We start from the raw sequence: 13,715 nt of genomic DNA on the forward strand, positions 1-13,715 counted from the left end.
CTGAAGATCTGAAGCCAGCGTACTAGTTGTGGTATACTTGTATATTGGGGAAATTTCATGAATGGTCATCCAGAAAACCAGAAACTGAAGTACACGTTGATCTTTCTTTCTCTTAAGGGCTGTTGGTTTGTTGAGAAGGGAGAATCATAGGCAAAGCAGACAGGGGCAACCACCCTGAAAGAAATCCCATACTCTCTGCAGCCTCATTCTCGCTATTTCTGGGCTAACCCAATAAAGGGAATTCGCTTATATGAGAGCTTTTAACTGAAGAGACCTCACAAGTCTGCATTTAAGAGAATTTCTCAGCTTCAACTCAAAGTTGTCCAAATGCCTAGTTATGATCTTCAGCAAATTGAGGCTCAGATGCATGTAACGATATGGCAAAAGAGATACCAGCCTCGCCATGGCTGCAAAACACCAATTGCATGAGAGGAAGAGAGGCTTTCAATCAGAGGCCATACCGGGTTGCCACGCCAAGATACGGGTCAGTTCATCTCAATACTCCATGACCAGCACAGAAATAGAAAGACAAATAAACATCATCATAGCCACTTTCTGTAGCAGAATGCATCATAATGCAACACTTTCCAGTATCCACTAACAATGAGAGTAAACGGGGAGAAACACGCAAAGGGCCAAGAGGAGACAGACTGAAGATCTGAAGGTGGCGCAGTTGTTGTGGTATACTTGTATATTGGGGAAAATTCATGAATGGTCATCCAGTAAACCAGAAACTGAAATGCATGTTTCTCTTTCTTTCTCTTAAGGGCTCTTTGTTTGTTGAGAAGGGGAGAATCATAGGCAAAGCAGAGAGGGGCAACCACCCTTGAAAGAAATCCCATACTCTACTGCAGCCTCATTCTAGCTATTTCTGAGCTAACCTGATAAAGAAATTCGCTTATATGAGAGCTTATAACCAAAGAGACCTCGCAAGTCCGCATTTAAGAGAATTTCTCAGCTTCAACTCAAATATCGTCCAAACGCCTACATATGTTCTTCAGCAAATTGAGTCTCAGATGCGTATAATGATAAGGCAAAAGAGAAGCCAGCCACGCCATGGCTGCAAAACACCGGTTGCCACACCAAGATACGGGTCAGGTCATCTCAATGCTCAATGACCATCTAGGAAATAGAAAGATCTATAAGCATCATCATAGCCCCTTTAGAGCAGATTGTGAATAACCATTAGAGCGCCAGCTAAGCATGAAAGAAGGGCTGCTGCTTTGACAGTAGCAGAACACAGACATCACAGGCATGCAGATGGGAGGCAACACCCTTGAAAACTTTTCATCCCTATGCAGCCTCATTCTTGTTCTTGAGTTTAGGATTCCAGTTTCTGTTATGATGTAGAAATAAGGCAAGAGCATCCGTCAATAAAAGAAACAAAAACAAGAAAGAGGAACAACCAAGATGAAAGGGTGAGGATATAAAGGCAAAACCCCAAATGTCATTTAAGATAACTAAGTTAGTACATTACCTTTTCTAGAATTAGTTTTTTCTTATCATGAACTTTTTTAATAAGGTTATTTCTTATCATACACTTTTTTATATATTTCTTATTATTTGACATTATATATTTTTGTCTTAAAAGACAGATATTTATCTCATTCTCTCCTGCCTGTTACCTCATTCTCTCTTTTTTCAAGCCATACTACAGACCTTCAGTTAACAGTGGCCTCCCATTACAAGACTCAAGAAAGTTTTTCATTTTTTGCTAATTAATCAGTTAAAATTCTCAGAAAGTTGATAACAATGTTTAACACTAACTAGTATACCATCACAAAACATCCAGCTATTATCACAAGGGAAGCATAAAACAACTTATATTAGCTTGTATAATCACAAAGAACTGAGGATTTTTCCAGCAAAAGAGATGGAAACTAAACAAGTTAGCAGCAGAGTAGGGTTGGCAAGAATTTAAGACAGAAAATTGGAGTCCATTTGTTTGGTTTTATAACTGAGAAACATAATATCCTCCAGCACATATTCATGATTCTAGGAAAATACATACATGGTAGCTAGAACATAAAAGCAAAACTTCAAAATAAAAAAAAAATAAAAAAAAAGGTAATAATAACGATAAGGGCGTGGATTCAATATCTCCCACATGAATCATGGAAAAGATACTGCCACTTTTTGCATACTAGAGGGATAAATTTGACCCTTTTCCCTATTTTCTTTAGCAAATTGAGGCTCAGATTAGTGTTATGCTAAGGCAAAAGAGAAGCAAACCACACTGCATATGTTGTTGTTGTTATTGTAGTAAAAGAGAAGCCAACCACGCCATGACTGCAAAACACCAAATGCATGTGTGTGATATGTGTCTCAATCACAGGCCATACAGGGTTGCCACGCCAAGATACGGGTCGGGTGATCTCCATGCCCAAATTAGTTAGCCCGGGTGATCTACATAATCATCACTGCGCCTCTATGCACATTCATCAACACATTAAAACACACACACACAGATGAAAGACAGATCTGAGTGTATATATGCTAAATCATTTTTGGTTTTTTCCAGTTTTTGCTTTTTCATAAACAAGCGCTGTTGTTTGTTTGATGACAATTTATGTAAGTTAAATTTGATGAAAACAGTAGGAAAAAAAGATTTAACCATAAACACCAAGAAAGTTCGATCAGATCCTAAAATAAGCAACCCAAATAGTTGCACTAGACACTAAAAAGATATTAAAGAACAAGAACCCAGCAGAAATGAACAAGGAACCATTAGATCAGTAGACATAACCAAAAACAGACGGAAACCCCAGAAATTGATTTTATTTACTCTCTCTCTCTCTCTATAAAGGCTAATGCCTTTTGGAACATGGAGATTAATCGGTAAAGCAGCGATAGGCAACAACCTCTGATAGAAATGCCCTTCTGCCTGTTACCTCATTCCCTCCTTTTCTAAGCAATACAACAGACCTTCAGTCAACAGTGGCCTCCCATTACAAGACTTAAGCAAGTTATTCCTCTTTTGGTAATAATCAGTTCAAATTCTCAGAAAGTTGATAACATTGTTTAACACCAACTAGTATACCATCACAAAACATCCAACTAGCATAAAAGCAAAACTTAAAAAGCAATTATTGGAGTCCATTTGTTTGGTATTCAAACTGAAAAACACAATATCCTTCAGCACATATTCATAATTCTAGGAAAATACAAACATGGTAGCTAGCAGAAAAGCAAAATTTTGGAAAAAAAAAAATCAGGGGCTTAGCAGAGAAGGAAGGCAACCACACCTTAGAAATCCCACATTTCACTCTAATGCCTCATTCTTGAGCTGTTACTTATCAAAAAATGGTGACACATTACGAGTGAAAAGCATTATAACTGGCAATCAAAAGGGTGTGGATTCGACATCTTCCGCATGAATCATGGAAAAGATATTGCCCCTTTTTTGCATACTAGAGGGTAAACATGACCCTTTAAGGGATTGTCTTTACAAAATTGAGGCTCAGATTTGTGTTATGATAAGGCAAAAGAGAAGCCAACATCGCCATGGCTGCAAAACTCCGATAGCATGTGTGAGAGAAGCTTCTAAATCACAGGCCATACCGGGTTGCCATGCGAAGATACTGGTCGGGCAATCTCCATGCCCGAATTAGTTAGCCCAGAAATAGAGAAAGATCATCATCACTGCCTCTTTAACAAATTTCAAAGCCATGATGGAGACAGACTTGAAGATCTGAAGGTCGCGTAGTGGTAGTATAGTTGTGTGTACTGGGGTTTTGAGTATACACTAAGGGGTCATTTGGTAGCTGGTAAGAGTTATGCAGGGTGCAAAAATGCATAAAACCCCAGAAACTGAAATATGTTCTGTCTGTCTTTCTTTTTTAAGGGTTGTTGGTTTGTTAAATAATGGAGAATCATAGGCAAAGCAGAGAGAGGAGCAACCACCCTTGAATAAAATCTCATATTCTCTCTGCTACCTCCTTCTCGCCATTTCTGGGCCAACCTAATAAATGGAATTCGCAGATGACAGCTTTTAACTGAAGAGACCTCACAAGTTTGCATTTAAGAGAATTTCTCAGCTTCAACTCAAATATTGTCCAAACGCCTACTTATGTCTTTCAGCAAGATGAGGCTCAGATACGTACAATGATAAGGCAAAAGGGAAACCAGCTACGCCATGGCTGCAAAACACCGGTTACACGAGAGAGGGGAGTTTCCAGTCACAGGCCATACCAGGTTGTGCCACGCCAAGATACGGGTCAGGGCATCTCAATGTTCAGTGATCATCCCTTTACTGTCCTTTTTGGAGGTTGCCAGCATATCCTTAATGCTGAGGAATACAACAGTACCAGTTTCTCAAAAATATTCAGTGATCATCCCAGAAACAGAAAGATTTATAAGCATCATCGCAGCCCCATTTTGTAGTGGCATGCATCATAATGGAACACTTTCTCGTTTCCACTAACGATTTGAGGCTCATATCTGTGACAAAATCAGGCAAAGGAGACAAAGCAACTGCCATGGCTGCAGACCTCAGCTGCAAAATATAGAGATGCCTTCTGGGTTGCCCCACCAAGATACACGCAGCTCCACTGCTCCAGTGCCCGAACAAAGTCCAGACACCATTTGTCATCACAGCCTTATATGCATGATTAAAAAGCTAGCCATATTGAAGAGGAAGAGGCCAACAAGAAGTGAAGAAGCAGAAGCAAGTTTAAGGGGCAATCTATGTATTTAACCATTTTCAACAATGGTGGTTTATCTAACCTTTTTTTTTTTTTTTTTTTTTTGTGAAAATGGAAAAGGAAATCATCGGCAAAAGAACTGAGAGGGGCAACCACCCTTACAGACTCCCCAACGCCTCTCAGTTGCCTCATTTCTTTCCGTCTAAGTTGCACGATACTATTGTTTTTGCAGGTTATCTATATATAGTAAAGCTAGGCATAGAAGAGGTGAGGTGGCACATCTCTTAGGCTAGCATTTGAATTACTCCTTCCGTTCAAAATAGGTGTCCACTTAACCTCTCTATGGCCAGCAATTCTATTTTTTAGATCAATTGAGGCTCAGATTTGTGTAAAGATAAGGCAAAACAGAGGCCCACCACGCCTGTGTTATCAAAAGCGAAAAGCGCAAAAAAGCTCTAAGGTTGCTGAGGCTTTGACGGAAAGCGCAAATAAAGTGTGGGCTTTAGTGAAAAAAAGGGCAATGGTGCAAAATTACAAATATATGTATGTTTAGTCCAAGACTAATAATAGTAAGCATGAATAACATATTTATGGACAAAGCAATTGTAAAAACATCACGATAAAGTGAAATATCAATCATCTAGTGTCACCTCTTCAAGAGAGGCATACATTTCAAGGAAAGTATGTGTTAGAGCCTTGATGACGACACTAAAGCGCACATAAAGCGAGGCGAAGCGCTCAACATGTTTTGAGCCTCGCTTCAGGGCTTAAGCGCGCCTAAAGCGCGCCTTCGACAACACTGCACCACGCTATGGCTGCAAAACACCGATTGCATGTGTGAGAGAAGCTTCTCAATCACAAGCCATACCGGGTTGCCAAAACAGATACGGGTCGGGTAATCTCCATGCCCAAATTAGTTAGCCCAGAAACAGGAAAGAAAATCATCATCACTGCCTCTTAGCCACAACGGAACAACACTTACTATAAACCGGAGGGAACACTATATATCTCTTTTTCTCTATCTTTTTAAGGGCTGTTGGTGTGTTAAAAAAATGGAGAATCGTAGGCAAAGCACAGAGAAGGCCAACCACCCTAAAAAGAAATCCCATAGTCTCTATGTTGCCTCATTTTCGATTCCTGAGCTAATCTAACAAAGGGAATTGCCCATTCGCCAGTAATTACTTACATTTTGAGGCTCAGATCTGTGATAAAATCAGGCAAAAGGAGAAAAAACAACCGCCATGGATGCATACCTCGGTTGCAAATGCCTTACTGGGTCGCCCGGCCAAGATACGGGCAGCTCCGATACCCGACCCAACTCTAGACAACACCATTTATCATCATCACAGCCTCATATCCGGTAACTATAAAGCTAGCCATAGTAAAGAGGAAGGAAGTGAAGAAGCAGAAGAAAGTTTAAGGGGCAATCTATGTATTTGACCATTCCTCAATAATGGTGGTTTATTGTTGGGAAGATTGGAAAGGGAAATCCTCGGCGCACAGAGAGGGGCAACCACCATTACTATGCCTCTCCGTTACCTCATTCTTTCCGTCTAGAGTTGCACGATACTCTTGTCTTAGCAGGTTATCTATATATATAATAAAGCTAGGCACAGATGGTAGAGTGCTCGCTTAAAGCTAGGCACGGAAGAGGTGAGGTGGCACCTCTCTATGGCCAGCAATTCGATTTTCTTTAGCAAACTGAGGCTCAGATTTGTATTATGATACGGCAAAAGAGAAGCCAACCACGCCATGGCTGCAAAACACCGAATGCATGTGTGAGAGAAGCTTCTCAATCACAGGCCACACCAGGTTGCCATGCCAAGATACGGGTTGGGTAATCTCCATGCCCGAATTAGTTAGCCCAGAAATAGAAAAAAAAAAAAAAAAAAATCATCATCACTGCCTCTTTAATAATTCTCAAAGCCATAACGGGGACACAGAGTTGCAGATCTGAAGGTCTTGTTGTAGTATAGTTGTGTCATGTGTGTATACTGTATACGTTAAGGAGCAAAAATAAACACCTTTTTTTATACGTTAACAGCCCTTTTTACCACTGTTAAATTTAGGGCAAAGGACCGAAATTTACACCTTTTGTTATACAATAAGGACCATTTTGATCATTTTCTATGCAAAAATGTAAAGAAACCCAGAAACTGAAGTACTATATATCTCTATTTCTCTTTCTTTTTTAAGGGCTGTTGGATTGTTAAAAAAATGGAGAAGCATAGGCAAAGCATAGACAAGGGCAACCACCCTTAAAAAAAATCCCATAGTCTCTGCTTCCTCATTCTCGACATTTCTGGGCTAATCTAACAAAGGAATTGCTAATTCACCAGTAATTACTTAGAACTTGAGGCTCAGATCTGTGATAAAATCAGGGCAAAGGAGACATGCAACCGCCATGGGCAGACCTCGGTTGCAAAAAACCGAGATGCCTTACCGGCTCGCCCCACCAACATACAGGCAGCTCCAATGCCCGAGCAGACTCAAGACAACACCATTAATCACCATCACTGCCTCTTTAATAATTTTCAAAGCCACAACGGAGTAAGTGGACACTTATTATGAACCAGAGGGAGTACTATATATCTCTCTTTCTCTTTCACATTTTTTTTAAGGGCTCTTAGTTTGTAAAATAAAAAAATAAAAAAAGGGGACAATCATAGGCAAAGCAGAGAGAAGGGCAGCCACCCTTGAAAGAAATCCCACACTCTCTCTGCTTCCTCATTCTGACATTTCTGGGCTAATTTAACAAATGGAATTGCTAATTCGCCAGTACTTACTTACAATTTGAGGCTCAGATCTGTGATAAATTTGACACTTTTCCCTATTTTCTTTAGCAAATTGAGGCTCAGATATGTGTTATGATAAGGCAAAAGAGAAGCCAGCCACGCCATGGCTGCAAAACACCGAATGCATGTGTGAGAGATATGCGTCGCAATCACAAACCATACCGGGTTGCCATGCCAAGATACGGGTCGGGTAATCTCCATGCCCGAATTAGTTAGCCCAGAAATAGAAAAAAAAAATCATCATCACTGCCTCCTTAATAATTTTCAAAGCCACAATGGAAACACAGGGTTGAAGATCACTGAAGGTCAAGTAGTTGTTGTAGTATAGTTGTGTGTGTATTGCGTTTTGAACATAAAAAATGTTATTAAACCACAATGGAAGACACAGTCTATCCAAACATTGTATCCATTAATACAGTAAAATACAATACAAAATGATACTATACAATACGATATTGTACATTATGAAACCATGGGTAACGACCATCCAAACTGAGCATAAGGGTGCAAAACTGCAATGAAACCCAGAAATTGATGTGCTATATATATCTCTGTCTCTTTCTTTTTTAAAGGCTGTTGATTTGTCAAAAAAAATGAAGAATCATAAGCAAAACATAGAGAAGGGCAACCACCCTTAAAAGAAACCCCATACTCTCTCTGCTGCCTCATTCACGCCATTTCCGGGCTAATCTAACAAAGGGAATTGCCAATTCACCAGTAATTACTTACAATTCACCGTTAAATGTCCATTATTTCACCATCTTAGTCCAATAATTCACTGGGAATTTTAACTTAACCGAGAAAATTCCTTCAAACAAATCTATTCACCTTTAATTATTATTAAGAAAATAAAAGTGTTTAAAGTATTGTGTAACCATCCAAGTGACTGGAAAAAAGGTATTGTATATTTTGTAAATATAATTACTTAAATAACTACCTGTACAGAAATCTCTAAACAGAAGAGTCAGTAACTTCATTAAAGGAATTTTGAAATTATTTTTATATTAAGCATAAATAGTAGCCTTCAATTTGTTTTGGAATTTTTTGATAAAACCTTTTGTGTATGAAAAATCACTTTCAATTTGGGCTAATAAAATTGTAATTTTTTTTGTATTAAGCATTCTCGCCAGTAATTACTTACGATTTGAGGCTCAGATGGGAGGGCAAAGGGAGACAAAGCAACCGCCATGGCTGCAGACCTTATCCGGGTCGCCCCGCCAATGTACGGGCAAGGAAAGTGAGAGTACAAAGGCTATTCAGACCATTTTCCCAAGTTTAAGGGAGCAATATATATGCATTTGAACATTTTCAACAATGGCAGTTTATTATTTGGAAAAGGAAATCATAGGCGAAAAGAGAGAGGGCAACCACCATTAAAGACTCCCCATTGCCTCATTTCTTTCCGTCTAGAGTTTCACAACACTGTCTTTCGCAGGTTATTTTATACTACAATAGTGGTATCCTGGTTTTACAATAAATAAATTAAGGCTTAATGCATATGCGCTCCCTAAACACTAGATGAAAGATACTGGCAGCTCCAATGCCCGACCTAACTCTAGACGAACACCATTTGTCATCATCACAGCCTCATATCCGGTGATTAAAAATGCTAGCCATGGTGAAGAGGAAGGAAGTGAGAGTACAAGGGCTAATATGATCATTTTCCGAAGTTTAAGGGGCAATATATATGAGGCTCAGATGTATGATATGATAAGGCAAAAGAGAAGCCAACCACACCATGGCTGCAAAACACCGGTTGCATGTGTGAGAGAAGCTTCTCAATCACAAGCCATACCGGGTTGCCACGCCAAGATACAGGTCGGGTCATCTCCATGCCCGAATTAGATAGCCCAGAAATAGGAAAAAAAAAATCATCATCACTGCCTCTTTAATAATTTTCAAAGCCACAACAGAGTAAGTAGACACTTATTATGAACAGGAGGGAGTGCTATATATCTCTTTTTCTCGTACTTTTTTAAGGGCTGTTGGTTAGTTTAAAAATGGAGAATCATAGGCAAAGCATAGAGAAGGGCAACCACCCTTCAAAGAAAGGGATTTTTACAACAAAAAAAAAAAAAATATACAATCCAACATAGTATATTACACCTACATAACCATATTTTCAGTTTAGAGCCTGTTTGGCTGGGCTTAAAAAAGCAAGTTTGCATTACTTATAAGCCAAAAAAATAAGTTGGGGATTGGCTTAACTTATTGGCTTATAAGTTGCTTTTAGAGAAGAGTGCCCAAACGAGCCGAATTATTTTTTGAACTTATTTTAAGACAAAATTGGACCCATTTAATTAGTTTACCCAAACACTCAAAAAGCTGAAAACAACTTATAAGCCAATCCAAACGGGCTCTTAATCAACTTCTTCTTTTCTCGTACCAGTGCTTATACACAAGGTATACAACATTACACAAACACTATACCCTTACGGTAAACAATGTGTCACCTTGTATAAAATAGCATAAAGTATAAGATGTGTTTTTAAGGAAAATAAGGGCTAAACCGGGTAATTAAGAAAAAACTCGGCTAAATCGGGTAAATTTTCTTTCCAGCAGACATAGAGCGTAATTTTCCCTAAGGACAATTTTCAAAAATATACAGGACATAAAATATTACGTAACATAGCCCAATATACAATATGGGCTACGGAGCGTAAATATTTTCTCCCAATAGACATAGAGCGTAAATTTATAATTTTCCCAAGGAAATACTCTCTCTCTGTTGCATACTCTCTCCATTTGTGAGCTAATTTAACAAATGGACTTGCCAATTAGCCAGTAATTACTTACAATTTGAGGCTCAGATGTGTAATAAAATGAGGAGCAAAAAGGAGACAAAAAGCAACCGCCATGGCTGCAGACCCCTTACCGGGTCGCCCCGCCAAGATACGGGCTGCTCCGATTACCCGACCCGAATCTAGACGAACAATATTTATCATCATCATAGCCTCATATATCCGGTGATTATAATAAGAGCCTGTTTGGATTAGCTTAAAAAAAGTGACTAAATAAGCTAGGCATAGTGAAGAGGTAGGAAAGTGAGAGTACAAGGGGCTAATCTGCCCATTTTTCGAAGTTTAGGGGGCAATATATGCATTTTGTAAACAATGGTGGTTTAATTGTTTGGAAAAGGAAATCAACGGCGAAAAGAGAGGGGGCAACCACCATTAAAGACTCCCCAATGCCTCTCCATTGCCTCATTTTTTCCGTCTAGAGTTGCACAACACTTTTCTTTCGCAGGTTATTTTATATTACAATAGTGGTATTTTCGTTTTACATTAAATTAATGTCCTTGCAAATGTTGAGAAATACTACTCACGTGTAGGGTGTTGAAATGAGATCGAAAAATCGATCCGAATCGATAAATTGAGTTAAATTAACTTAATAAATTAAAAACCGGCTTGATTTGACTTGATTTGGTTTTAAATTTTAAAAAACTGATAACATTTGGTTTGGTTTGGTGTTAAACCAAAAAAAAACTGAATCAAAATCGAACCAAACCGATAGGTACATAAATATTTAAAATATTATATATATATATTTTTCAAAATTTTACCGAAACCAAGTCCAATATAAATTCAAATAATTTAAGTTTAAGGTAAAATAAAATAAAAATTTGCTAAAGGTAAAATAAAAATTTCCCCTTATCCAGTTTTACGGTTCCCTCTTTACATGTCATCTGAATTACCACTAATAAACTAGTATTTTATCCGTAACAAATTAAAGGGAAGAAAATGGCAATTGAAATTTAAAAAGATTTGGTAGATGACTTTATGTTTCTGTTTATCATTTTCCGTTTTAACTTCTGTGCTTTCTTCTCAATGCTTCGTAAACACGATGAGTCTAGATAACAAAACTTTTGGAGGGCTACGCAATATCAAAAGGTTATATGTAGGGAGGTAACTAGAATCATGAAAAGTAAATGTTATGCTTTTGTAATTCCTATACTCATAGCCATAGGCTTATACTTAAATAAAGTTAATGAAATAATTAACAAGATTCTTAGATTTGAATGGATCACGTCAAAGCCGTATTTAGTTACCATTTAATTCAAAGGTTCTTTGTATTAATACGTTCTTAAAATCCGAAAAAACCGAACCAAACCGATAAAACCGAAACCAATAGAATTTATACTATAATGGTTTGGTTTGGTTTGAATATTAAAAAAAAACCGACTTAATTGGTTTGGTTTAGTTTGATTTTAACCAAAAACCGAATCAAACCGAACCATGAACACCCCTACTCACGTCCATTTTCAGGGCCCGTTTGACCATGAAAATTTTTCACTTTTTCCCGAAAAATATTTTCACTTTATTTCGAAATTAATATTTGGTCATGAAAATTTCAAATATAATTTGAAGTTGTATTTGGAATTTGAAAACACCAAAAAACTTATTTTCATTTTCAATACAACCAAATATTCTTTGCAAAAATTATAACCAAACACAACTCCAACTCCAAAATACCAAATAAAGTGAAAAATATTTGGTTTTCACGGCCAAACGCCTACTTAGTATACAAAAAAAAAAAATTAAAAAAGGGAAAAGGGTCAAATATTCCCCTCTACTTTATTTTATTAGTTAAATATACCCTTCGTTAGTGAAAGTTAACAAAAATACCCCTGGCGTCTTCAAACTTCACACTTATGCCCCTATTTGGATGGAAATCCCCAAATCCTCTCAAATTACCCAATTTAAAAAAAATTACCCACTTTTTTTGTTGACCCGCTCCGCCCCGCCCGCCCCGCCTATCATCGTCATCAAGCTCTAGCTTCATCTCCTTCCATAAAGAAAAAAAGAAAAAAGCAAGAACACACTCAAATGATAAAATCTCAAAACTCACTTCAAATTTAATCTTTAAATTCAATTCCAACTCCAAGAACACAAGGTTCACCGTACAATATTATCAACCCGAAAGAATAAAACAATGATAGGATATATCATCCGGATTTCACCATATTTTAAATCACTTAAAAGCACGAGAGCTAAAACTAAGATGAAAAGTTATATGAACATGGATAATGCTAATGAAGGACATCTAACACCTCGGCTAATTCATTAACATAATACATGAAAATGAATACAACAACCACTATGCCTCAACCCCAAGAAAGTTGGGGAGATTAGGCACTGCCACCCGTCTAATCTCACTTCTGTTGGAAATCTTACGGAAAACACTTCATCATGAACACATGTTGGGACTTCTCTTCATCACGAACATATATATATATATATTCATCACGAACACTTGTAGGAACCTCTTCTAAGCTTGAGGAAAATACTTGATCACGAACAATTGTAGAGAATTCTTCGTAGCTTCGAGGCATGCCAATGGCATCGTCCTTAAGGATATTTCACCCGGTATGGGTGTATCCCATATATTAACAAGCTCTTCTAGTACAAAACTAGGATCCTAAACTAACAAAGATTTATCTCATAAAAACCCAACAATACATAATATATATATATATATTTTCTATGTTTTTTCACTCATCCTAGATGAACCGATAATGTATTATATATATCAACTTAGAGCTTCTAATATCTGCCATACAAATATTTAAGAATAATAAAGACCATAAAAGCAATTGGTCAAATGACCATATTTAATTTATAAACCGTTTGGCAACGGATAAATGTTTTCCATTATGAAATGCTATACCATTAAGGCTAATAAAGTATAATTAAGTCTTTTGTATTAAAGCCAATAAAAACATTAGAAATAGTCCTTTTATTTTTGAGATATTAGATAAAAATATTATTTTTCTAATAATCCCCCATATATATATATATATATATATATATATATATATTGAATATGTATATATATATATATATACCTAGATAAAATAAGTTTAACTTAAGTAACAATTGGTGAAATTTAGAACTTCTATGAACCAAGAATTCTTTTGTAAGCCGGGTCTTATTCTATCACGTTATACTCGCACAATCTTTGTCGTTATCGCGGTTTTGCGCTAAGAGGCCACGCGCGTGTCGGTATTCATGAGTGCTCTAGAAATCTTTTCACAATTTCATAGGAGCGGCACCACTTCACACTCATATAGGTCCACCCATCAAGTGTATTTCGCAGAAAGAATACACCACCTATAAAGGATATATGGATAAGAGTTTATAGCTCAATACTTGCATTTGCACTATATTCACACATATATATGCACTTTTGATCAACTAATGACTAGTTAGAACCTAATTCATGGGATCTCCAATCACATAAGTGGGTTACCATCATTGTTAATCTTCTCAAATGACAA

General features: G+C 37.4%; 1 long non-coding RNA gene across 1 annotated transcript in view; it reads right to left on the reverse strand.

Moving 5' to 3' along the window:
* The window catches only part of LOC132044002 (uncharacterized), a 28,809-nt gene extending 25,576 nt beyond the window's left edge, over window positions 1-3,233 (reverse strand). Inside the window, exon 1 of the long non-coding RNA XR_009411987.1 lies at window positions 2,039-3,233. This is a non-coding gene — a long non-coding RNA (uncharacterized LOC132044002). The remainder of the gene's footprint in view (window positions 1-2,038) is intronic.
* Window positions 3,234-13,715: the final 10,482 nt, after the last annotated feature.

The sequence above is a fragment of the Lycium ferocissimum genome, unplaced genomic scaffold (genome assembly GCF_029784015.1).
Source record: "Lycium ferocissimum isolate CSIRO_LF1 unplaced genomic scaffold, AGI_CSIRO_Lferr_CH_V1 ctg3230, whole genome shotgun sequence".
In the NCBI taxonomy this organism is placed as follows: Eukaryota; Viridiplantae; Streptophyta; class Magnoliopsida; order Solanales; family Solanaceae; genus Lycium; species Lycium ferocissimum.